Source organism: Maniola jurtina, chromosome 2 (genome assembly GCF_905333055.1).
Source record: "Maniola jurtina chromosome 2, ilManJurt1.1, whole genome shotgun sequence".
NCBI lineage: Eukaryota > Metazoa > Arthropoda > Insecta > Lepidoptera > Nymphalidae > Maniola > Maniola jurtina.
This window is the reverse complement of record NC_060030.1, coordinates 6,585,637-6,611,454: the sequence shown is the minus strand read 5'-3', so window position 1 is coordinate 6,611,454 and position 25,818 is coordinate 6,585,637. Positions and strand designations below refer to the sequence as shown.

The 25,818-nt window shown below is 34.5% G+C and overlaps 1 protein-coding gene and 1 long non-coding RNA gene across 4 annotated transcripts in view; both read left to right on the top strand.

The window, feature by feature from the left end:
- Positions 1-25,818, top strand: part of LOC123870822 — a 51,835-nt gene that overhangs the window by 13,873 nt on the left and 12,144 nt on the right. The window contains exon 1 of one of the 3 annotated variants that reach the window (XM_045914287.1): positions 2,438-2,605. The exons of 1 other annotated variant lie outside the window; for it this stretch is intronic. The gene's annotated coding sequence lies outside the window, so the exon portion shown is untranslated. Of the gene's footprint in view, positions 1-2,437; positions 2,606-8,379; positions 8,440-25,818 lie in introns of those variants that run through there. One more of the 3 variants, XM_045914297.1, reaches the window with a different exon arrangement.
- Positions 5,086-25,818, top strand: part of LOC123870846 — a 30,928-nt gene continuing 10,195 nt past the window's right edge. Inside the window, exons 1-2 of the long non-coding RNA XR_006797163.1 lie at positions 5,086-5,115; positions 22,907-23,016. This is a non-coding gene — a long non-coding RNA (uncharacterized LOC123870846). The remainder of the gene's footprint in view (positions 5,116-22,906; positions 23,017-25,818) is intronic.

Genomic DNA, 25,818 nt, shown 5'->3' with positions numbered 1-25,818 from the left:
CGACCCGCCTTGGCTCGTTACAAGTGCAATTTTCAAACATTTTTAACCCCCGACCCAAAAAGAGGGGTGTTATAAGTTTGACATGTGTATCTGTATATCTGTCTGTGGCATCGTAGCTCCTTAACTAATGAACCTATTTTAATTTAGTTTTTTTGTTTGAAAGGTGGCTTGATTGTGTGTTCGAGTGTTCTTAGCTATAATCCAAGAAAATCGGTTCAGCCGTTTGAAAGTTATCAGCTATTTTCTAGCTACTTGTTGGGGGTGTAAAAATTTTATATTTATAAATATATGTATAAATTTTTTATTTACACTTGTAGCTATCGGCATGTTCAGACCAATCCGTCTATAGTAGTTTGAGCTGTGCGTTGATAGATCAGTCAGTCAGTCACCATTTCCTTTAATTTCCTTTTATAGATAAGTAAGTTGATGTTTTAATTTCCTAGAATAAAGTGATAATAAAAACATACGAGGTCAAACATTTGTAAGCTCTATTTATTCAGGGCAGTGCAGGCCTGAACGGAAGAGTAGGCACGGTGTTAGTAATCGGATTCCTAGCCATTCTCCCGACAGCCCCGGAAGTGACCCCGCTTAATCGAGAAGCGAACTCAACGAACCTTTATTTTTAGCCCCATTCAGTCCATATTTCCTATCTGAAATCACTTCAGTATGTATGGAAACGAAATCCGTGATTGGTACAGGAAACATCGTTACAGAGTGTATCTACAGCTTGCTACAGTTTTTGTAACATAAATTCATGAATTGATGCTATGATATTGATACAAATACAGAAAGAAAAAAGGATAGGTATAGGTACATAGAAATCATAAGATACCTGACTTGGTGAAAAATGATCATTATCTCTTATTTAATAAGAGTATCATTAAATGGAATGCCGATCTATATTTATAGACCTTAAGAAAAAAGATGTACTAATGATATTGTAATTTAAGAAATTTACAATATTCTTTTAAAATTACAAGAGATTCAGAAATAACCCAAAACAATATTGTGAAGTTTCATTGAAGTAGCACTGTTTATCGAAATTAATAACAAGTTAAAATCATCAAATATTGAACCATATTATAATAATATGAATATTAGTTTATTGTAGAAGTAAACTTTTGACATACTTAATTAATTTATTAACGATATCAAAGGTAAGGTAATTGAGCCGAAAGAAGTGAAAAAATGTCGTTCACTTAAAATTAACTTAAGCTAAAGTAGTTTATTCATTAAAAGCTCGATGCTAAGTAAAATAAGACCGTTACTTCTCAACAATTTTGTTCTCTTATCAAGCTTTCTGAGAATCGTTCAAATTATTAAGAAAAACAAGAGAGAAACAAGAGTGTTGTGTTTGCAATTTACTTTGCTAACATGATATGAGTGTGTTTGTATAACATCGTCCTTTCTCACGTACAGTAGCCCAAACATATTCAGTGCGACAAGGCTTTCTCACAGTATTATCATCGACAAAACGTTGCAAAAGCTGCGAGATACTTGTGTCGCAGTGATTGTGCTTGGGAGTTGGGACCACACTGAAAATTTAATAAAGAAGCTTTTTATTCTGGGGCATCCTTATTTTAAGGTAAATGGTCCATGAAAGCTTAAACTGCTGGATCGATGTCTGTATACGTTGTCTACCTACTAAATATTAGAATCATGTGAAAAACTAGAGCGTACATCAACCTCCAAAATTTTTAAAAGGTCAAACTCGGCGTGTGGGATGTGTGATAAAAGAATTTTGAATGGTATGTTAAAAAAAATCCTTTTTCGTTCATATAAGAAGAAAAAAATTTATCTTATGATTTTATGGTCTTTTCACTAGATAAACATTATGAGAAACATTTTAAGACGAATTTTCGTATTCTTTTCGGATAGATTGAATGGCATTTAAAAACGGTCATCACAAAGATGTTCTTTAATAATATACCGATTACTAGTGATAAAATCCGAAGATTTGTCTTTAATAAGATAATCTAAGGATTAAAAAATAAACAATTGATATACAATTTACATTATACATAGCACCTTTTGACTTAATAAATCCCATAAAATGACGACACCTAGCTCTACCAATGTATACACGATTCCAGAGGAAGATGAAAATTTAAAAGCAATTTTAAAAAGGTTCCCACAATTTTCACGGAATATTACCACAGGAATATACGTGCGCCTCGACAATTTCACCCAGGTATTATAATCTCATTCTTGAATCGAATTTGTTTACGTGAGAAATCCCGCCTGGCTGTACCTTGGGTTGACTTGACTTATAAGCTATGTCTTTCCTGTAGGTTACATCCATTGCCGTGAAAGTGAGAAAAGCGATCCGGAATTTATATAAGAAAGATAAGAGGTGTGGGAAATGGAAGTTAATCATATCGCCAGGCACGTAGGGGAAGTAGGTAGCTCAGGCTCACGGTGTTGTCGTTGAATACCTCTAGTCAGTTCATCGTTCTTGTCGAGTGAACGCGGTAACGTTTTTGTTACGTTGGCGGTGTTTTACAAATAGATTTCAATAAGAAGTGAATCTTTCCGAAACATTGCCACTATAAAGTGTTGTGATTTAATGTTAGCTGGATTTTATACACATTTCATTGCTTTGAAGGTTAGTTTTTTTTTTAATTTTAAGACTGGTGGATTAAATTTAAGCTAAGCACATGTGTTTTGTAATTACTTTGTATAATAAATTCTACTTGTACAAATTAAATTTTAAATCATTTTAGCATAAATTAACATTTTGATGAAATCGCAAATAAGTATATCGCTTCGAATCGATTTAAGATCTGTGTTGTCTTAGTTTCTTAGAAACGGCTTTACCAATATTGATGCAATTTAAATAAGTAAGATTGTCAGTAACAATTTCATTGATAAATTGTGTAAGTTCTATTCGGATTTGAAAGTTTCTATTAAATCTTAACGAATAAAAATTCCTACATAAAACAGCAAAGTTAGTTCATGGTTTTCTTTACCGTGGTTGTACAGCATAAAGCCGCGCAAAACTTTAGATACCTACTTAAATTTTTTTTTAAAGATCCGTTTAAAAAATCCATGTGTTTTTGCCGATTTCTCAAAAAATAGTTTTGTGCCTAGCCGCTTTTTAGAAATAGGACAAAAGTAGACTACGTGTGTTATAACATTATGTGAGACTCCTATGATGGTCATTTAGTGCATGGTCATAATATAATGCACACAGCACAACACGTGGTAAACCATCGATACTAAAGTAAATTGGGACGCAATGCAAGAATTAAGGCCGTGACAAATCAATGCATTCCTATGGATGATTCACACATTTTATAATCACAATAAAAACATGAGGTTGTCCGGATTTAATGACACATTTATTTCCGATAAGAACTGAAATTGATAGATAAAATAATGTTTGTAAAACATTCTTAAATATGTAAGACGTTGACCCTACAGAGAAAAAACAGCCTTAAATTCAGAATTTAGAGTTCCGTCGATCAAAATAAACCAATTAAAACAAAATGTGACAATATACCTAATTGCTTATGACCATCGCCTTCGATTTATTAACCGACTTCAAAAAATCAGGAAGTTCTTAATTCGACGGTATGTTTTATAAAGGCTAAGCAAAGATCATAAAATCCTGAAAAACATAAAGGTGCTGAAATTGAAGTAGGGCCATGAGAAACAACAAATCACTACCACCTTCAGCTCATATATTAGTGGAAAAATAGCCGGCAAGAAGACCACCTAACTGAAGAATATCTGGCTCAAGAATTTACGCCAATGGTACAGGAGGAGTATAAGAGTATAAATAAGATCGAGATCTTTATTCAGCAGCGTTCAAGTCCTAAAGGTTGCCAACGTCCTATAGGAAACGGCGCTACAAGACGACGATCCAAATCATAGAGCGAATTATAATAATATTGGTAATGGGAGCTAAAGGTAGCTAATAAAATATATCTATTTGGTACTTTATTAAAACGGAGAATCACCTACGCTAAAAATCTTACAGTTTGGTAAGTTCGATGTACCTACCTCTTTAGTAAAAAATAATACAGCAAGACAAATTCATATGAGGCATGTGAAACACGAATCACGATATAAGGTAGGTAGATACATTTTGTGTACGTAATACGGCTTTTCATCGACCCAATTGAAGTGAGCCTAGCCTGTGAGTCGAATACAGGTACTGCCTACCTACAGCCTTCATTTTACATATTACTTTGTATGAGAGAATGTGAACTTACGGCACGCAAAGTAATCCGCACGCCATAAGATTAATTTTATTATCATTCATTTGCTAAATTTGGTCGTTTTTTGTATTTCAACATTCAAAACGATTTAACGCTTGAGCTGTAAAAATAAGTAAAACAGAATATCAGTGGTCAAAACCTGTTACAAATTATAATAAAAAGGTCTTCTACTTTGAACTGAAGTTCACAAGCATTGGAATTTTCTTTCTGTTCAAACCTCCATTCTCATTCAATTATTGGATCCATTAGTTAACCAACTCTACTTATTTATTTGTGACTTTTTGAAGTGTCTACATTTGTATTTCTTCATTCCAATGACGCTGATGAAAAGTATGTGACTCAGTCTGTGGCACAGATTTTTTTTAAAGGATAGTAGCCAAAGGAACTGATTCTAGAAAGATTTTCTGTATCATTGTACCATACTCACAATACATTGGTATTCGTAGTGCCACTGCGATGGTAAAAAGAAGACTAGTTTTATTTACATCCTTGAATTCTTTCTTTAAGTGATATTACTCATTGCTGAAGGTCGTAACCCTCTTATATAATGATATGAGTTCTCTTGGAATAATAATGCAATGGGTTCCCAGATACTTTTGCATACAACTCGATTGCGAGAACGAGATTTCGGCTCTTAGGTTTTACAATTTTATCAGATGTTAATGATAATAACCGGGAAATCTGGCCTTCGAGGACAGATCAAAAAAAGATGTAAAGTCGGTCACCATCCATTCAGTTACCGACTTGGTTCAAAGTTGCGTTATATGTAATCGATTGTTGTATGTAATAGGCCACACGTCCCACCTTAAACTATGTTAGACCCTATACCTACTTAGCTATGATTTTCAGCTCATGGTCATCTTACATAATATTAGGTACTTATATTATGTTGGTAACAATACGTAATAGATAATAATTCCACGTGGCTAAAATATCTATGTTGTCATACAGTTGCTAATACAACCGGCCTTGCATGATTTCTGAAGTGACACTATAAATGTTTTCTGCGTCTAATTTTATATTCATCTTGAGGAAACTGGTTTCGTTATAAAAAATAGTCGTTTTCTTAACAAACTATCGATCATCTAGCATCGATAGCATTAATGTTTTTATTATTATTTTGTTTTAAGCAACAAGAGATACCTAGGTGAATGTCTACGCGATATCCTGTACCTATTGCAATTTGCATAACAAAATTGCCGATATTTTATTATCATAAAATACTAACATGGTGACAAAATTCTCTCAGTCTTGTCAAAGTAGATGCAAATATCTCATCTATTTGTATTTTCTTGACTTTATTTTCTTACTTCAAGTAAGTAAGTAGGTACCTACTTACCTATCTACAGTATCTACACTAATATTATAAAGAGGTATAGTTTGTATGTTTGGATGTAGAAAGTAAACTCCGAAATTACTCATCCAATTTCAAAAATTCTTTCACCGATATTTAGCTGCATTATCCGTGGTGCTATAAATTATATATATATATATATATATATACCTATGTATTGTTCACGAAGTTGAGGGCAAAAGCCAGGCTGATTGAAACACAAACGAAAACTAATAGGTATTGATATTGTTAGTTCCCGTTCAATATCCATCCGATCCAGTTCCAATAAGCTGTCAGTGGATACGTAAGACCCACATCATATTTCACCGAGAGACATATTATATCGCCATTAATATAATCCGACAGTTACGCTTACGTCCAAGCAATAACTTTCACTGAGCTCACATCAGCAATGCAGGAATAGTATCCGTATCTAATCGGCTCGGATAAGTCGTTCAGATCAATCCGTAAGAACGTAAATTGTAAGAAATCACCTTATTACAATCAAGCCATAAATGAAAACTTACATGACTGTCAACTTTCTCTGTCATTTCTACTGGGTATTATCTAACTCCTTGCGGTAAGATTATAACATTATATAGATTAGGATTTTTAAGGAATCAGACATTGATTGAAAAAAACTTAATTTTATATAGCCTACATTAAAAAAACCTAAAATGAGAAAACTTTGAACAGATGTAAACTGTGAAGACGAAACTGAGATTTTAATAAAATTTATGTCAACTCTGCGCTGTGACTAATTGAAAAATGCAGATTTGGGTTTATGTTTAATATAATATATTTAGTTAGGTTATTACGTTACTAAGCATAAAAATGGAAAATCTTTCATTTTCCGGATACCTAATTAGGGAAAATAATTTTCTTACTTTTTGGTTTGACTTGATGATTACCATGACTTCATTCTTGTGGATTTATGTTTTTTTTAAGTATTTTCTGTTCCAGGATAAAAGTAGCCTATATCCATTTTTGGGATGCAAGCTATCTTTACCTCTGTACTAAATAAGCGATGCCCACAAATTCATCCACATGGATTTAGATTTTTAACATCCCATGAGAAAGCTATTAGACACACAGACAAACGACAGACATAAACACTTTCGCATGGATTTCAATATCATGAAAACATGATATAATTTTTAAAAATTTAGACGATATTATCTACAACAATATAGGGAGCGAAATATTGCACAGTGAAATACTATATCGATCAAATATATATATATAATGTGCCCAGGTGTGCGGTCAAGTGTCGAAATATTTGCTCTAAACAAGTTACAAAACTCAAGAATGTAATATCACTGGTTCCTAATCAATTAATCGATCGTGGCGGTCACTGTAATATTCTTGCACAAAAAATGTATAGGTATACCTAATTATTATTATACCTACTTAACCATTCAATTTTAAAGAGTAAAGACTATTTTAAAGGGGCATGTCCTGGTTGAACTTACCAATAACAGAGTTAAACTTAAATAGGTAGTATGGCGGAAATCTCATCGTACCTAAGTGTGGTTATAGGCTCATTTGTCAAAACTTTTCAGATAAATCTTGTTGAAATAAAAGTTATTAATTTGGCTTGAAGAATGGTTTTACAGTACTAATAGAAAAATCTAAATATCTTTAGATTCGAATAATTCCTAAGTCAGCTTCATCATATCTGCATAATATCGATTATCGTCATTTCTACACTAATATTACTACAAAAAGGTAAAGTTTGTAGGTTTGAATGTAGGGGAAATCTCCGGAACTAATGATGCGATTCTGAGAATTATTTCACTGATAGATAGACTTATCCCCGAGTGCGATAGGCTATAAATTCCTATTTCACGCGGATGAAGTCGCGGGGAAAGGCTAGTCTTTTATAAAACGTATCAGACAAATACCAAAGTAGGCATAGCAGGTTGACAGCCTGATTTAAACTCTCCTGGAATATTTTATCAAAATATATCCATTAGAAACCTGGATCACGTAGAAAAATTGGTCAGAAAAGGCTAGTTAAAACCTTTATAGAATCTATTGCTATGCGAACCTATTTACGGAGTCCATTAATACTGTGTTACGTCAGTAACGTGATAAAACAACAATACGTTACCTGTCTACCTATACCGCGGGAACGGGATAGAGATCAGTGAACCTCGCTGCGCTGCCCATTCATTTCGCATTAGTTCCGACCCGTTGCTACGGGATTAGCGGAATGTGGTGATATTTCATTGAGCATACAATCTCAATGTTATCTCTTATCCGTTCATTAGAGCAATCTGGGGTAGGTATGAAACTATCTATTAAATTCAAATAGGTACATACGTTGTTAAAGACGCTATAACAACAAGTGCTAAGCGGATGTAAAAGATTAATTTTATTATTACTTGAGATCCATTGGACCCATATCTTCCTAAATCTAAATCTGTGATTGGACCCATAACAATATGTTAGTAAGCTCAAGAGCACCTAGGTGGTGAATTAGTAGGTTATGTTACTGTTGGGGTCCAACGTCCCTAATAAAGAGCTATCTTAGACCTTTCTTTAACCTGTCTGTCCTAATTCTAGTAATCAACATCTTAGTGAATTAAAAGCACTTATAAATGAAGTGCTTCTTTGTACTTTACAATAACTTGATTGTACTTTGCCATTCTATTTTTTGTTACCAAAAGACTCAAAAACTTTCAAACTTACGTTTTACAAAATAATGTTATAGATTTATAGTATAGAGTTCAGTGAACTCTCCCACAATGCCCATTTATTTCGCATAAATTCCGACTCATTGTTACGGGAACACTGGACTGGACGCAGCGATATTTCGTTGATCTCTGCAATGTCACAGCACAGCGGTATCTATCTCACCCCTAAGCGAATAATGAACGGGTAGGTATTGAACTTCCTATTGAACATTAGAACTACAAGTGTAAATTAAAAATTAATAACACCCCCGACAAGTGAAGGTTACAGTAACTAGAAAAGAGCTGGTAACTTTCAAACGGCTAAACCGATTTTCGTGGATTATAGCTAAGAACATCGATCAAGCCACCTTTCAAACAAAAAAAACTAAATTAAAATCGGTTCATTAGTTTAGGAGCTACGATGCCACAGACACACAGATACACACGTCAAAGTTATAACACCCCGCTTTTTGGGTCGGGGGTTAAAAATAGTACCTATTTAAAAAAAATTATACCTAACTCTATAAATATTGGCACTTAATATTGCCGCGATAAAATGGGCAGATAGGTGCCTAATCTTTTGATGATTTGCTCTAATGATTGCTGCAGATACTTAATCAAGAATGTTATCTGAATTCCGATTTGCACAATTGCAGTTTTTAGGTAGATATAAAATGTTGCGCTTACGTTTATATAAAACTTACGAAAACTCAGTGTATTTACTCGAAGGTAGGTATGCTATGAATTTAGTAGCAGTTCAGAATTCTTAATCTTTTGTGATATCGTCGTATTTTGTTGCATAATTCCTTTTTATTTTGTCAAGCTAAATATTTACCGCTTTATAATTTATTGTAGTTTTTATTTACGTACATAAATCTACATTGTTTGTAACGTGAGTTACAAATCAGAGTTCACTGTAAGTATTACAATTTCAACTGCAACACATTACAGATACAAAACACCTTTTATCTTGTAAATGCCCATGTTCACGGTTAAGTTTCACAACCTTGCCTGACAGTGCGACTTGTGAATATTTCATGGTTCTGTCATTGTTGAAAATATATCTGTAACTAAAAAGTTATTTACCAAACAAAAACGTTACGAGACAATGAATATTCATTTCACACGTGTCAGTACCTCAGGAATAACACTTCGTCACCGTATACTTAACATAAAATTCTAAAGAGTGGCGTTACAATGTCTTGAATAGCGATATTAAAAGAATATGAAAGTCCGGTGAAAATTTTCGTGCAGGTACAATTTTAAAAATATACTTTTATAATTTAAGTCAATTTAAACTTTGTGGTACTTATGTAAAATATTTTTTTTAGCAAATTGAATTTGGTCTCACATTGTCGTCGCGTTGGTGAGATAGAAAAAAATAAAGAAAAAGCTGAGTTTGAACCAAGGGCGGATCCAGCTTTTGCGCCAGGAGGGGGTCACATAGTCGTGGTCAACTTAAGAACTTATAATTTAATTTTGATAACAATAGATACAAGTAAAAAGTAGGTACATAAGTCACGCAGCACTCTTTCAGTGAGTAGGTACCTACATATCTATCTATGGGATTTGTTGGGGGGGGGGGGGGGGGGGGTTATCCGGAGAAAAAATGTACTCGACTTGACGGGTTGAATACCCAGTTGCTTAGTGGAATTTTACCTTTCAATTTGACCAAGATTGATTGAAGATTTGAACAAGATAGAATGCAACAAGAAATATGAGCGCGAGCGCAGCAAGCGTAATTTTTCTGTTACAGATAAAAAAGCGAGAGATGAACGAGCTCAGCCATAAAAAATGTTACCTATGTTTTAAAGCACCTCACTCTACTATTCTCATGAAAAATAAAGATTTTCTAGGGATATTCAGAAATGTAATCTCATGCGCAGGAAGTCCCGGGTAACTACTACAAAAACAACTAATAGAATAAAAGCGCGAGCGAAGCGAGCGCGAAATTTTTATTAATTGTATTTACGAAATAATATTAGCGAAAGTACTTTTCAGGGCTTATCTTTTTAGGTAAAATTTGGTACTATTCAGTGGTACCTTGCATTGTATACCTAGGTATTTTATCCCAAAAAAACTGAGTTTCCACGAAGTTCCAGTAATCAACTAACACAATATAAAAGCGCGAACGAAGCGAGCGCAAATTTATTGATAGATTTACAAAAAAATTGTAAATTCGAGAACTAACTAGTATATTTATGCATTTTGAAAACAATTTCTTTTGGCTACGGCCATGTTAACAATAATAACATTTAAGTTAAAACACACGCACTGGAATAATGAGAAACTGATTACTTATCATTTTTTGTAATTAATGAATTTGCAGCAACAATTTTTAAGAATACTTATTTTATTTTATTAACCCCCGACCCAAAAAGAGGGGTGTTATAAGTTTGACGTGTGTATCTGTGTATCTGTGTGTCTGTGTATCTGTGTATCTGTGTATCTGTGTATCTGTGTATCTGTGTATCTGTCTGTGGCATCGTAGCGCCTAAACGAATGAACCGATTTTAATTTAGTTTTTTTTGTTTGAAAGGTGGCTTGATCGAGAGTGTTCTTAGCTATAATCTAAAAAAATTGGTTCAGCCGTTTAAGAGTTATCAGCTCTTTCCTAGTTTTCTTGTAGAAAAGAAGGTTAGATAACCGTTAGGTTCATAATATTATGTCAATAGACAAATGTCAAGCTGTCAAGATGGACGTTGCCTAAATACATAATTATTTATTTGAAAATAATGAACTCAAAAACTCAAATACGTCGGGGGTGTTATAAATTTTTAATTTACACTTGTTTATTACGGTATAGTTACATGGTACACTCATAAACACATTAGGTATAGGTAAAAATAAATTTTAGTAATGTTATGATATTATGTTGAAGTTTAGTCGTTCCGATTGAGGTTAGGTCTAGCTAGACGTTGCGTACGACAAGCGCGCGCAAGTGTGGCGCGATAAAATTCAAATTTTCGATGCGTTCGTTCCCAAACGTTTGCCATCATACAAAGTTATCATATTATATAAAAATTACTTAAATATTGAAGGTATGTAGTTACATAAAATCTGTATGGTGACAAAATATATAAATAAAATCATTATGTTCAATTAGTGGTCCACCTAAGTTCTGGAACCAGCTCAGGGGGGGGGTCATGACCCCCATGACCCCCCCCCTGGATCCGCCGTTGGTTTGAACGATAATAATACTAGTATGATCAATGCCAGGCAACTACATTTAGATAAAATTATAATTAGATGTACTTAGTCTACAATTTATTCTAATCTAATAATATTAGGAGTAACTATAAGGAGTTAATGTTTGGATATACGAGTAGTATGTAGCTACCTAATCTCTGAAACTACTCGGCCGATTTGAAAAATTATTTTACTGATAGATACCTAATTAAATTACTCCAGTGTGCTTTAACCTATAAATTATATTATATAATAAATCCCAGACGAAGTCGCGGCCACAAACTAGTCTGCATGTCATGAAAATGCACCCATGTAATTTAGTTGTACTAGTATTTTATCACCATGATACACCTACCAAAGAATTTTCCAGAATAAACACCCTAAACTTTAGGATCTCGACGCCATAAAGCAACAAGTCGTAAAATAAAATTTGTTACCCGTCTCTGTACTAAAGATATAAACAAGATTTTATATTTATTACCTCAGTGAAATTTAATTAAAGTTTATATTTATGACATTGGAATAGCTTTTTGTAAAACTTTTATGTTTTATCGAATACTTATTTGAAACTTACTAGCATTGTAACTTACAACCACCACAAAATTTAATTTATTAAGTACCTACCTAGCTTCTTTCACAATCTTATTAAATTGAGTACCTAGTTTATACTTACTATTTGTGATAATCGAAGTATAATAAACTCACTCGCTGTTCTACCAGAGTAAGAGAATATCTCCATTGAGCAGAACTAAGTATCTAAAATTATAATTTTATAAATTAAATCAAAACGCAATCGAAATAAATCCGTTGAGAACACTTCAACACATTAAGAAAATACTCGTATTTCTTTCACAATCCGTTTTATTAACCGTCAGCTTGCAATTCATTGAATCTGAGGCACAATGTGGGCTCTACACTCAATAGCTCCCGCTTTGACCGGGAGGTAAAAAGCCCAGTTTCGATGTGAAAGCCTAACCCGGTTCAGCAATAAAGACCTGCCAACCGCCTCGGTAGGCACAAAATAGCGCCTTTATCGAAGGCCCATTGAAAGCCTTTTTATTTTCTTTTTAACATTTTCAAGAAATGGCTGGATATCAAATGATTGCAATCTGAATGATGGTAGCTATACTTATTTAATTTATCAATGTAAATAGAAGCCAAGTTTTATATTAGGTCACTTTCGTTAATTAGAATATAATAAGTAGTTATATAGTCTCCTTGGTTCAATAGAGACCCCAACCTGTCTCACGTATAGGTATCTATTTGACAGGAAATGCAATAGTTAGTGGAGAACCCAGAACAGAATGGGTACATCAACGACTGCTATTAGCATTATAGAAACTTTTTTAGCCCTGCTGGCATATTAACAAACTTCATTCGGTTCAATCGATGTGGTAATCGCAATTCTACCAATTGGTTACATTGATCTGTAGGGGAGAGTAGGGTAATGGGAGTCAGCGGGCAATGGGAGTCACCCACACCACCACGAAACACAACATGAGACCGACGCGTAAATAGCGTCCTCAGCCCCCGCTTCGGGCCTCCGCGCAGCCACGAACGGCTCGTGTCAGTCCGCTCACGCGCCACTGAGAAACGACCGTGTTTTGTTTTTGCGCTCCGCTGATGTAATTTTTCGTAAATGCAAATTAGAAGGTAAGTACCAAATATCTTGCAGTATGCGGTTATGACATTTACACTTACTTAGTTAGACGTTTCAAATTGTGATGTGCAGTTCAGATTATATCAGTGTATTAAAGTTTTTTTTTATTTTTATTTTTTACTCATTAGTGTAGTTGTGGGTAATGAGAGTCAGGTGACTCCCATTACCCACAAGTGATTACTATTGCCCGCAACTGTGCGTTGCTGTTGAATCATGTTTTTATTATTTATTTCTAGATGCCGAAAGTACGCGTCAGGACAACTGAAAAGGCTTCCTGGTCTTCTGATAGCCTAAATAAATCTATACGGCTCATTGATGGCGGTTCTTCTATAAGAAATGCTGCTAAAGTAATGGGAATCCCTTTTTCAAGCCTTCAGAAGAGGATAAAAAAAGGTTCTACCTTAGCACCACATCTATGACGATTCACTGTCTTTAGTCGTGAGCAAGAAGCCGAGCTAGCGAACTTGGTTCCGAGCACGTCAACACAAATTGTTTCACTAGATCTTATGATGTCTAACCAAGAAGTCCCACTTGATTCTGAATCAGATGTTGTACCACAAGTTCCTGGCACGCCTAATCAATCTAGTGTATTGCATGATTTAATAAAAATGCCCGAGAAAGCATCTGTTATTAAAACAAGACAGGGCCGAAAGAAGCAACACGCTACAATTTTAACTTCAACGTCACAAAAAGAAAATCTGTTAGAAAAGGAAATTAATAAAATGAAGAAAAAAGGAGGTAAAGAAAAAGAGAAAACATGGAAAGGTAAAGGACAAGGAAAAAAGACTAAAGTACAGAAGAAGGGTCCTGAAAAGGCAAAGCGCCAAGTATTACAAGAACAGAACGAAACTTCTGTATCAGATGTTGGCACTGACGACTTATGCCAGGACGATGAGGATGATGACGCAGAAGATGCTGGAAACAGATGCCTAGTATGCGACGAATTCGGAAGAAACAACGAGATGTGGTACAGGTGTACCTCGTGTGGACTATGGGCTCACGCGGAGTGCACTGTATGGGAGTCAGCTGAAGGTTATGTTTGCGACGTATGCTAGATTTTATTTGACTCCAATTGCCCGCAGAGTGATCACCATTACCCCTACGTTGGTGTAATGGGAGTCAAATCTGTTTTTTTTTTAAACTCTTATAATTTCCAAAGTTGACTGCCAAAGTAACTGAAATTGATTTCTAATGATAGTTTAATAAGCAAATTATGTTTATACGCAGTTATAATAAATACTTTCTTTTTAATTAAAATTTTATTTGAGTTCTCGCTTAAGTGACCCCCATTACCCTCTTTTACCCTACTCTTGCTAAAACTGTGTGGATGAGGTCAGCCAAGCTTGCTAACTTGCAATATAGGGCAGTTATTTTTACAAGCAATGTTATCAAAAATTGTATTTTTTCACATAAAACTATTTACTAAATATTCCTCGGGTGAGAAAATGTCCTCTGCAGAATTCTCTACGGATTTCGTTTTGGGGGTTTGTGCGTCTTGCACCAACTAAAAAAACCTTTCCATAACTTCCAGCTCAAATACACGACACCACATAGCATTAGATTAGTATTGACCCTGTAGTTGTTCTCCTCTTTTCTTAAGAATTCATTCTCTCTTCCTCATTGCGGCCCTTAAGAGGGCTGTCTCCGTCACTCGCTCCATACAAACGTAGTTCGTCTCTCATTGGAATACTAACCAATCGTATTTAATGGAATTTTGTAGAAACGTTCCGGGAACTAATATCTATGCCTGTGGTTTTCCAGATTTCCGTTAATTTATTCGGTTTCAAAGTTACGCGGTCTTAAAAATTCACATACAAATCTTTGAGCCCCTGTAATTTTAAAACTACACATTCTTAGAAAAATCTAAAACACCACAGGCACAGATATTAGTTTCTAGAATATGTCTGCAAAATTTCATGGACTTTGGTTGCTTAATATTCAAATGAAATTGGGATTACGATTGTATGGAGTAAGTGACGGAGAGAGCGCTTTTAACATAATATAGCATGGGTACCATAAGATTTTGGGCGTCTGCATCACTTTTATCTCCCTGTGTCATCGATCAGTAAGCGGACAATAATAAAATCCATGCTAATGAATGTACGATAAATCTAAGAATCACACTTGTATTGTTGCGATGCGTCATCTTTAATCTTAGCTGACCGTAACTGGCCTGTGACGCGTTACGACCTCAAACAAGCGGTCACAATTCTAATCCGGACAAAACAGCGTTTGGTAATCACGGAATCAAAGTTATCGTAATAATTATGTGTATATGGAACTTGATTTATAACGATTAACTATTAACCATCTAGACATTTTTCAACAGCATAATATTAACATGCTAATTTATGTTAACATGTGTGCATTATTATAATATGTTTCTTGTCAGCCAAATGAATTAAAATTTTCTGTAGCATAGTATAAGGTTCTACCGAATTTTCGTTGTTCTTAGAAACTTTACATCTCGTATATCATGGAGTCTAACCTTATTTACTTGCCTGTCCTTTAGATTTACGGCCGTATTCACAAACGCTACTATGAGGTCTCACAGTAAGCTCGAACGCATAGTGTAGGTTCCACCAATCAGATCATTGTAAATTGACGTGATACAGTCATCTGATTGGTGGAACGGACACTGTGCGTTCGAGCGCACTATGAGACCTCATAGTAACGTTTGTGAATATGGGTGTTAGTGTAGGTACAACATTCAAGATCAATACGAGATCTTTATTGGACGCCAAGGTCTTCTTTCGCGTCTGTTATAAGTCTAGTGGCTTTTATAAGCCATCTGCAACGCAACGACCGGACGTGACAAAAAGTTGTAGAACTATGTTGAAACTGGCAGACCTAGAAGGCCAGGTGTGTTATCGACTATAACGATAGAGGCATAGGTTTTTTAGGCGAGCTGGATTATTATAACTTGTCGCCATTTGGTTACAAACAACATTATAGCAAAAACGTTATTAATACGCTACAAATAGGGAATATAAACTGTCTGATCAATACGTGAAATATTCTAAAATTTATAAATAGATTAATTTGAAAGCCAATCCGGTTTTGTATATTGCCAATAGAAGTAATGTAACAGTACAAAACCACAGTTTGTACAAGTGTAAATTAAAAATTTATAACACCCCCGACGATCCAAAGTATTTGAGTTTTCCAAAACATCATTTTCAAATAAATAATTATGTATTTAGGCAACGTCCATCTTGACAGCTTGACATTTGTCTATTGACATAATATTATGAACCTAACGGTTATCTAACCTTCTTTTCTACAAGAAAACTATAAAAGAGCTGATAACTCTTAAACGGCTGAACCAATTTTTTTAGATTATAGCTAAGAACACTCTCGATCAAGCCACCTTTCAAACAAAAAAAACTAATTTAAAACCGGTTCATTCGTTTAGGCGCTACGATGCCACAGACAGATACACAGATACACAGATACACAGATACACAGATACACAGACACACAGATACACAGACACACAGATACACAGATACACACGTCAAACTTATAACACCCCTCTTTTTGGGTCGGGGGTTAAAAATAGTGACAATTACTATAGCATTAACTAAATCACTATCAATAAACACAGACATCACATGCAAAATAAATGTATGCCTATTTATCTGTCTGTGTTATCAGGGCCTGTTTAACCGATTTTCAAGGAATTTGGAACTAAGATAGCTTATAATATTTGGGGACGAACATAGGCTACTTTTTATCCCGGAAAATTAAAGAATTTTCACGGGTCTTTTAAAAACCTAAATCCACGGATGTACGAAGTCGTAGGCAACATCTAGTTTACTATAAAATTACTTTATCGAAATCAGAAAGGTGGCCATAGTAAAAGGTAAACCGCGACCACCGGACATAACTCTGTTATTTTGCGGTCGGATCTCGATCACCGTCGAGCGTTGCGTTGGGGAGCATGGCAAATCTTGGTACACGTTGGACGAGTTGGGCCAAGTTTATACGGCCAAAATACCCTATGTGGTCTTTACAGATATTGGCCCAAAACGCTGGCCCAACGTCTACAAGGGCCGTTAGGAATTCTGGCAGCGTACGTCGAACATTGATTCCTTACAACTCAATACCTCTGGTGAAAAGACCAAGGTAACGGATTAAGCGACCTAAATACATCTTTTCAATTAGGTACGCGACGAACGGTTCAAACTTAGTAACTTGTGTGAAAATTCTTTTTCTAAAGTAACCAATGTTTTTCCAACGTTAAGACACTGTATACTTAAAGATTTCACTACACAATTAAAGAATAATGCATTCGAAAATTTTCCTTATGTAGAGATAAAAACTATTACAATGTTGTTTTTACAAAGGGAAAATTTTTGGATGCATTATTCTTTAATTCAAATCTCATATTTTACAAACTTTTATACTACTCAATTCGAGGAAACATTGTTGCGTATTATACGACGAAACAGTTATTATGATTTACAAGTAGGTAATAAATGAAATACAAGCAAAAAGCCGCAGTTGCTTTGTAAGTAAAAACAATACCAACAGTAGATTCTTAAAGTGGGTCAGGCAAATTGATAAATAAAAATTATCAACGAGTGTATATTATGGCACAATTTTAACAAAAAAAAATTGAATTTTTGCTGGTTTAGCTTTTTCTCAAAAAAAAAAAAACATTGAAAATATGGATTATCCTTTACCCCACAGAGACACAGAAGATACTGGTATAAGTATCTCTTGAAGAAAAAGTCAGTCGATTTTTACTTCTTTATATTTCTTTCAAATAATGAAAATGTATAAACATCAGAAGTAGGCCTCACGTCTTGCACCTTCATCTGTAATTTTTCCACGTTGCTTTTCGAAATCGTACCTCATTGCGACACCAATACTTGATCAAGACATACTCGTAGGCAGGTACGTGATCTAAACCAAATAAGGCACTTTTCTCTTTGTTTTTCGTATCGTATCATTAGTATCGTACCTATGTGGAAGTCCCATCATCATTTACAGCCTATGGACAGCTGCTACTGGAATTATATCAAGCACTAGCGGCCCGCCCCGGCTTCGCACGGGTGCAAGTCAAAGTTATAATTTATCGTAAAACTAATGGAAAAGTGGTTATAATGGCTAAAATATAAATGTTTGGTTTATACTATCGCGGACTGTTTTGTAGGCATTATTGAATTCTTCAACTTTTCTTTAGAAGTCAACCATACATCTCTAACCATTTAGGCAGCGTTCGCGAGAATCGTTAACGTACGGCAGTTTTTTCGACGCCTTACTCCACAATTTTCACTACCACGAAAAATCCTATCTATTTTCCGGAATAAAATATAGCCTATACGGATTCGGAAGAATCCCTCTAAGTAATGGTAAAAGAAATTTTGAAATCGGTCCAGTAGTTTTTGAGCCTATTCAATACAAACATACAAAAATACAAAGGTTTCCTCTTTATAATATTATAGAAGATTGGAGGCTATGTGTTAACGCTATGACACTAGTCCTCAGACTTCCAACCAGTTTCGGCTACCCTCTTTATTTATCGTATATGTCGTGCGTGTGTATATGGTAATCTGTTATATCATAATTCTATATGCCTTCTACGTAATGTCGTAGAAAATTAACGTTGCATATTTTCTATTATAACAGCAAGTCATTTGTATCGTTATGTTGTTAAATGTTAATAAAATGGCAATAGTAAAACGTAATAAGTACTATAGTTGTATGGCTTAGAAAGTAAGCTTGGAACATTTAGATTCTGTTATGTGTAAAACTGCATTTATTAATCGTGCATGTCAAATAATGATTCAGTAGCCAATAAACCATGAGTTAAAGTAGACGTGTTTCCTTTATTACAATCAACAGATTCAGTTACACGACAGGCGGTTAAAGTTAAGTTATAGTTTTGGTAAACTATGACTACCAATAAGAAGCAAAACTCTCCACGTCTTATATCCATGCAAAAATCATGTTAATCCGTTGCGATATAATTAGAAAACAAACCAATAAACTTTTGCATGTACGAGTATTACATTAGGGGTAGCGGTGAACTTAAAAATATATATGAAAAATGTCTTCTGAGAGAGATCTCGTGATTTTATTTTCATAACTTTGAACATAACGTTTGCTTCCGTCAGCGCTCCTAATGGTGGGGAACAGGAAAGTGTGCTTTCAGCCTTATATTCCTGGATTTGAGCCAAATATGGGATACAAATGCAAATCTAGTCCATAACTTCCGTTTGGAAGAAAAGTTATGAGATGATTGATGCGTAACCTATCTTCTTTACATTTTCTCATGCAATAAGGGTACATAATATCTTCTTCAAATAAATTAGATTTTTCTCTTTTAACTTGATTAGATTTCGAGCAATGATAGTCGAATATAATTTACTTTATGAGTAAAAATAGCGGTTTGAATGTGCCGACTGTTTGTAGGAAAATTAAAAAAAATCTAAAGTCAAAGAAAACCTAATGCTTAGTCACAATTTTTTTCTTCAAATATACGTCTCCTTACCTAATATTGCGAAGTTTTGTATGACATACTTGCAGTCTATGCCGTTACGACGACCACCAGTACCTACCTAGTTACCGAGTAATTTTAGAAAAATTGTAAAGTCAACCCGGTTTTCATTATCGCCAATAACGGGAATGTAACAGTATAAAAACACAGTTTGTAAAATAATGAAAGTAATATACTGTGTGTATAGTTACATATTTTATAAATATAATATTATAAATATAGCTTATAATATTATAAATTGTTCAAAGTTGTTTTGAAGAGCAATAAAAAATTATTTGGTGTTAGCGGTGTTACTAGTTTAATTATAATGAATTTCTAAAATATGGTAAAATGATGGTAACTTTCTTATCTACACTAATATTATAAAGAGAAAAATTGTTTGTTTTTGTTTGTAATCGATAAACTACTGAATAATTCTTTAATCTCAAGAAAGCTGCTCAGAAGCTACTTTCTTTATACACTATTTAAAATACATTATGTGTATTTTACATATATTTCGGATATCAAATTTCATCAGAGCAAAGCCGGTTGGATCATCTAGTTAGAAATAAAATGGGGACGTGTAACTTCTAAGGCTTAGATTAAGGATTGGTCTCCATTGCGCAGCGGAGACAATCCTTAATCGAAGTTCGGGGGCAAGCAGACGTAATTACTAGTTACTCATAATTCTATACTAATATTATAAATGCGAAAGCGTCTGTCTGTCCGTCTGTCTGCTAGCTTTTCACAGCCCAACAGTTCAACCGATTTTAATGAGAGTTAGATTACATCCCGAGGATGGACATGGGCTACTTTTTGTCCCGGAAAGTCAAAGAGTTTCCACGAGATTCTTAAATGCCCATCCGATTTACCGATTCATATAAAATTTGGTACAGCGGTAGCTTGTGTTACGGAAATTTACATAGGCAATTATTTATCCCGGAAAATCAAAGACTTCCTACGGGACTTTTTAAAACCCTAAACCCACGAGGACGAAGTCGCGGGCATCATCTAGTATAATAATTTAATGGCAGGCAAGCGTATCGTGCGGTACACCGCAGCATTTTACGAACAACAGATGTTTTCTCTTAATAGTTTTGGATAGTTAATGTTATTAAATCCTATACCTTGCTCAACACATATAATGCAATAAATCAATGCATAGATAATATTCAGCCATTATAATAAAAAATAGAGCAAATATCTGTTGTTAATGTCGATCATATCATGACTCATATTTATACACTAAAACACACGTGAGTAACCTATGCGTCATGCAACAACGTACGGGATTTCGTAATTTGGCAGGATTACGAAGATTACGTCTTGAATATGTTACTTTTGTTTAATATACTATTTTTATAGTTGTACTATACTTTTTTATCTTCTATAATACTTTGTACTTATTCTATCCAATAACACAAAATAGGAACAAATACTGCCATGGTGACAAGAAAAATTGAAAATCTCAAATATATCCTTTGAATCACTCCTTTTCTACCAAGATTGTGGGAACTTTTATGAGTCAAACTTGACTTAAGTAAGATCCGAGCGAAATGCGCCCTCCCTAAATTTTTAATTTTTAATTTAAAGGCTTTTACTTTGCTGTAGGATCAGCCTTCAGAAATTTTACTTATTCATTAATAACCTAAGTTTGGTTTAAACCTAATAAACTGTGAAAGACACAACTTGTAATCTCTTTAGATGTCAACATCCAATCAAGCGGTCTCTACCACAATGGATGCTGTGTAAACCCCACCAAGAAGATCGGTTCATTTTCCAAGCTTAGTTCATTGAACCCGGTTTCACCTATCTGATGATCCAAGATGAGCTAAGATTTGTAATAAAAAAATACAATCTGTTTGGTGGATTTGGACAAATTATCTTTTTCTGGCACATCCTTACTGCTAAGGCGGAACTGCAAAGAATTTTGAGTAAAACTAATATTTTAAATTACACTTTTCCCGCTTTGCTGCCGATTTTATAATAGAAAACTTGTCGCTAAAATTGTATCCTCAAGACTTGTTTTATTTGCAAACCAAATGAATTTTCCAATTAATTATTAATTTCTAACTACAGCCAGTATTTACTATTTCTTTTACCTCCTAATTTGTCCACCATGCTGGCCTTGGATTAGTAAACTTTACACACATTGAGAACTTCATAAGAAACTCTCAGACGCGCAGGTTTACTCACAATATTGTTTCCCTTCTTTCTACACGATTATAGATATATTACTATAGAACCTGTTTATGTTTTTACAACTTATTATTAAAGATGACAGCATAATTTCTCACACGATAATTATGCAAGCGTATAAATATTAAACGCAAAACAGAACTGGTTCTCTCCAAAATAAAATATACAGTAAGGATTATCTGGATCTTGTGTTGGCACAAAATATCTGCCCACACGCCATTGTAACTTATAAACCTTACTTAAACAAAACATTGTTATCTTCTTAGTGGCAGCTGATTATGCATATTGTTAGCACAGACTGTAAACTCTTGTCGTAAATAAAGCTTGTTACACTTTAGGCAATCTTGAGGTTAACAGCTTGTCTATTTACATCCACATTTGAAACTTCTAAAAAATACTCATAGGCAAGATACAAGTGGCAAGGTCAATGGGCCAGTGAGGTTATTATAAAGTCACATTTTTTATACAACTTCATTTTTACCTCAGATATAGACGTAGGTATTGTCATTTTAATATAAATGAATGAAACAAAAGTATCATTTTGTAGAAGCTTCTTACACTATCAATATTATCACACGATATGCGATCATTGCGATGTATCCGGATGTTCTTGAAATCCATCGATCCTAGAATTTTATATTCATAATTTTTTCGTAAATTATAAAATTTTACCGATGATGGATCATTTGTCCTTATTTGCTTAAAACCCTCGCTCATAAATTTTTTACTATTGATTTGATATTTTTTAGAAGAAACTAGCCAGAGAGTTTACAAGTTGTATTTTCCAGTGTGTGCCCAGCCTAAGCTTTATAAAGCATTCGAAACAAAGTGCATAGGGGCGGAAAACATTCTTGTGTTTTCCGTACATATTGCGACACCTGTTAGAGTAGCCAGGCAATGCGGTTCATTAGGACTTTTTTACTTGAATTTTGCGTACAATCGTTTGCTACTTTCTATACTAATAAAATTATAATTTATAATAATTATTGGAGCTACTTATACTAACTTTTGCATACAGCTTTGACTGAGTGTTATTTGAGTCTAGCTGTATTTGTACTCACACACAAACAAAATGTGCACAAACTATTAGAAATATTTCAGCGCAAATAAACTCTAATATTATAAAATTTAGTAAAGTAGGTGTTAGCTTTATCATTGATCATAAATTAATATTTGAAGCTGATTTGACTAAAATATAGAAAATGTAAAGTCTTGATTTGACTCAAATTTAAATGTAGAAAATATAAGTCTTGATTTGAATAAATTGAGTAGAAACATTTTTTTACAAGTCATGATACTAAAATCGTAACGTCTATAAATAAGAACTTTTGGCGGTATTGACCACCAGTTTTTGAGCGTCAGTGTTGAAGCGCTTTGTAATGCCGGCTCACGGCCAAAAATCTATGAACTTCCTAATAAAGTGAATAATCAAATTCTAAACAAGTAAACGAAATAAATCACCACAAATAACTAATATAGTGTTTGGGAGAAATAAACGCTACTAAATGGATTATGTCTATCATTTCATCGAGGAACCTGACTACGATTTTACAGTAGGTAACTCCAGTAGGCGTTTTTATCTACTAACGAAAATATAGACTTTCACTTACAAATGTCTATCTACACCACTATACCCACCTTTAGGTATCTACAAACCTAAAATCTATTAAAATAGTAAATACTAGTATCTCATTACATCTTACAGTAAGTACAAAAAATGTCCTGACTCCAACCCAGCTCAAAAACATTTGAACCTCGAAAGCTGACATTTTGCACAGATATTACAGAACGATTAAGGCTGGATTTTTTAAAGAAATTCCCACAGAAGCGATGCTACGAGCTGTCGCTACGTTAAAATAAAAATTCTAAATATAATAAAAGTTGAAGAATTGTATTACAAACTAAAGTAACCTATTTTCCTTCATGGTAACGCTACACTTCCCTAAGTAAAGAGACGCATAGAGGCGATGATTCATATACTCGTAGAAAAAACGAACGCGGAAGCTTCTTCCACTGTCCTCTACGTCCGCAGTCATGAAATTGTCACCGTGAACACATAATTAACATTCCTTTCCTGACGAGTTTATGGGAAATGTAAACACATGAAGATAACGGAAGTTCATGTGGTTTAAAGATAATAAAGTACCTACCTAATCAATTAATTTAGCCAATTGACTATCTCTTTGATGCAGTAGTGAAATATTTGCCTTACAAGCATCGATTTGGAATCATAAGTACGACTCTATATCTGAAAGACACCTTAAAAACTGTCATACCTTTTTGTATTTAGTTTTATTATTTCTATGTATAATAAACCTTCGTCGTGGTATCGTGATCAAACGTGTGTCATTGAAAAAAATACGTGCCGAATTGAGACCTTCCTCTTTTTAAAAAAAATTATATACATCCTTTTTTTTCTCGTCTGGCTTTACAAAGATTAGCCAATGTCAAGTTTGTAGTTATTTGTAACAACTTAGTTAAACTATACAAGTATGGATCCCGTCTGTGCCGGCGCTCGCCGACATACGCGCGGCACCCCCTTAGAGCGCTTTCCAGTCAGTTTTATCAAAAAAAAAACACTCCAAAAAGGCAGAGCACGCCCGCCAGCTAACACCAACACAGACCAAGTCCTATATACGTACATCCTTTGCATGTATTTTCTGCTGTGGTAGGATTATTCAATTTTATTCAAACTACCTTATACCCGAATTTCAATAATACATTCAATGTGTACCATAGAGCACTCAGGTACTAGAGTATATTTTTATCTAGAGTAGGGCAACAGTTTATTCACCTACACTATTCTAAGCATATCCCGGAACCAGGTAGATACTGAATCTTTTGTTTTAGTTGATTTTCTTCTCACCTAAACTATAATAAGCCGATTCGCGGTAATTTTGCTACGAGACGTTCGTACAGATTGCGAAATTGACTTCATTCTCAAAAGAATCAAAACGTTGCGCAAAATTCATTGTAAGTATTCACAGTGCCCCTTCCTTTTGCAACTTCCGCACTTGTATGGGTGGAGTTTACGCGGAAAACACGTAAGGACATCATTACCTGCATACTGAATGTCATTAGTGAGAGTGTTTACGCTAGTCCCTAGGCTTGTCTTTAATGTGTTGTCGTTAAGTTCTAGTGCCGATGTAGACAACGATGTGGCTTAAGTTTCCATACATCCAGCTCAAATCTGCTAAATAAAACACCTTGAGCGAAAAATATAAGAAATATACCTATTATAGAGTTATCTATACAATGAAAATATTACAATAAAACTTAAAGCTAGCCTTATCTAATTACTATACAAATCATGCCCGCGTGGAATGGTGCCAAGAATACTGGCTGCATTTGCGCGTTGGACAGCCAGGCTGATCCGTTGCGCAAAAAATGAGCCAGCCTTTCTGTCACCCGATGAGACTATTAAACGCGGTGAAATGTCCATACTAATATTATAAAGAGGAAAGGTTTGTCTGTCTGTTCGTCCGTTTGTCTGTTTGTTTGTACTCGATAAGCTTTGAAACTACTGAACCGATTTTAGTAATTTTTTCACTATTGGAAAACTACTTTATCCAGAAGTAACGGTATTGGTAGTAAAACATGTTTAATATTTATCTGATACATAAATATAACCGTTTAAAGTAATGAAAATATCTATATCCGTGACTTTACGTAAGCTGAAAGCTGCTCATAAAAGGCAAAACAACATCAAAGATTTCCTAAAAGGATTTTTTGACTTAATGGGCTCGCTAACGAGTAAGTAGGTGATTTTATTTTGTAACATCATGTTTTTCAAATAAATCGAAAGTTAAGTTACATCGCCCATGTAAAAGAAGGAGGCAGACAATCCTATAATCCGTTTAGGGGTCGTTTACGCCTAGACTGCAGTGTGTTCATACAAATAATTCATACTAGCCTGTGCCCCGTCCGGGCGAAAATGTAGCGAAAATTGCAAGACCATAATTATAGCACGGCACGGCCCTTGCACGGTGTTAACTTAATCAGGCTTATATTGTTACTGTGTTATTTTATGGCAGATTTGATTGGTTTCA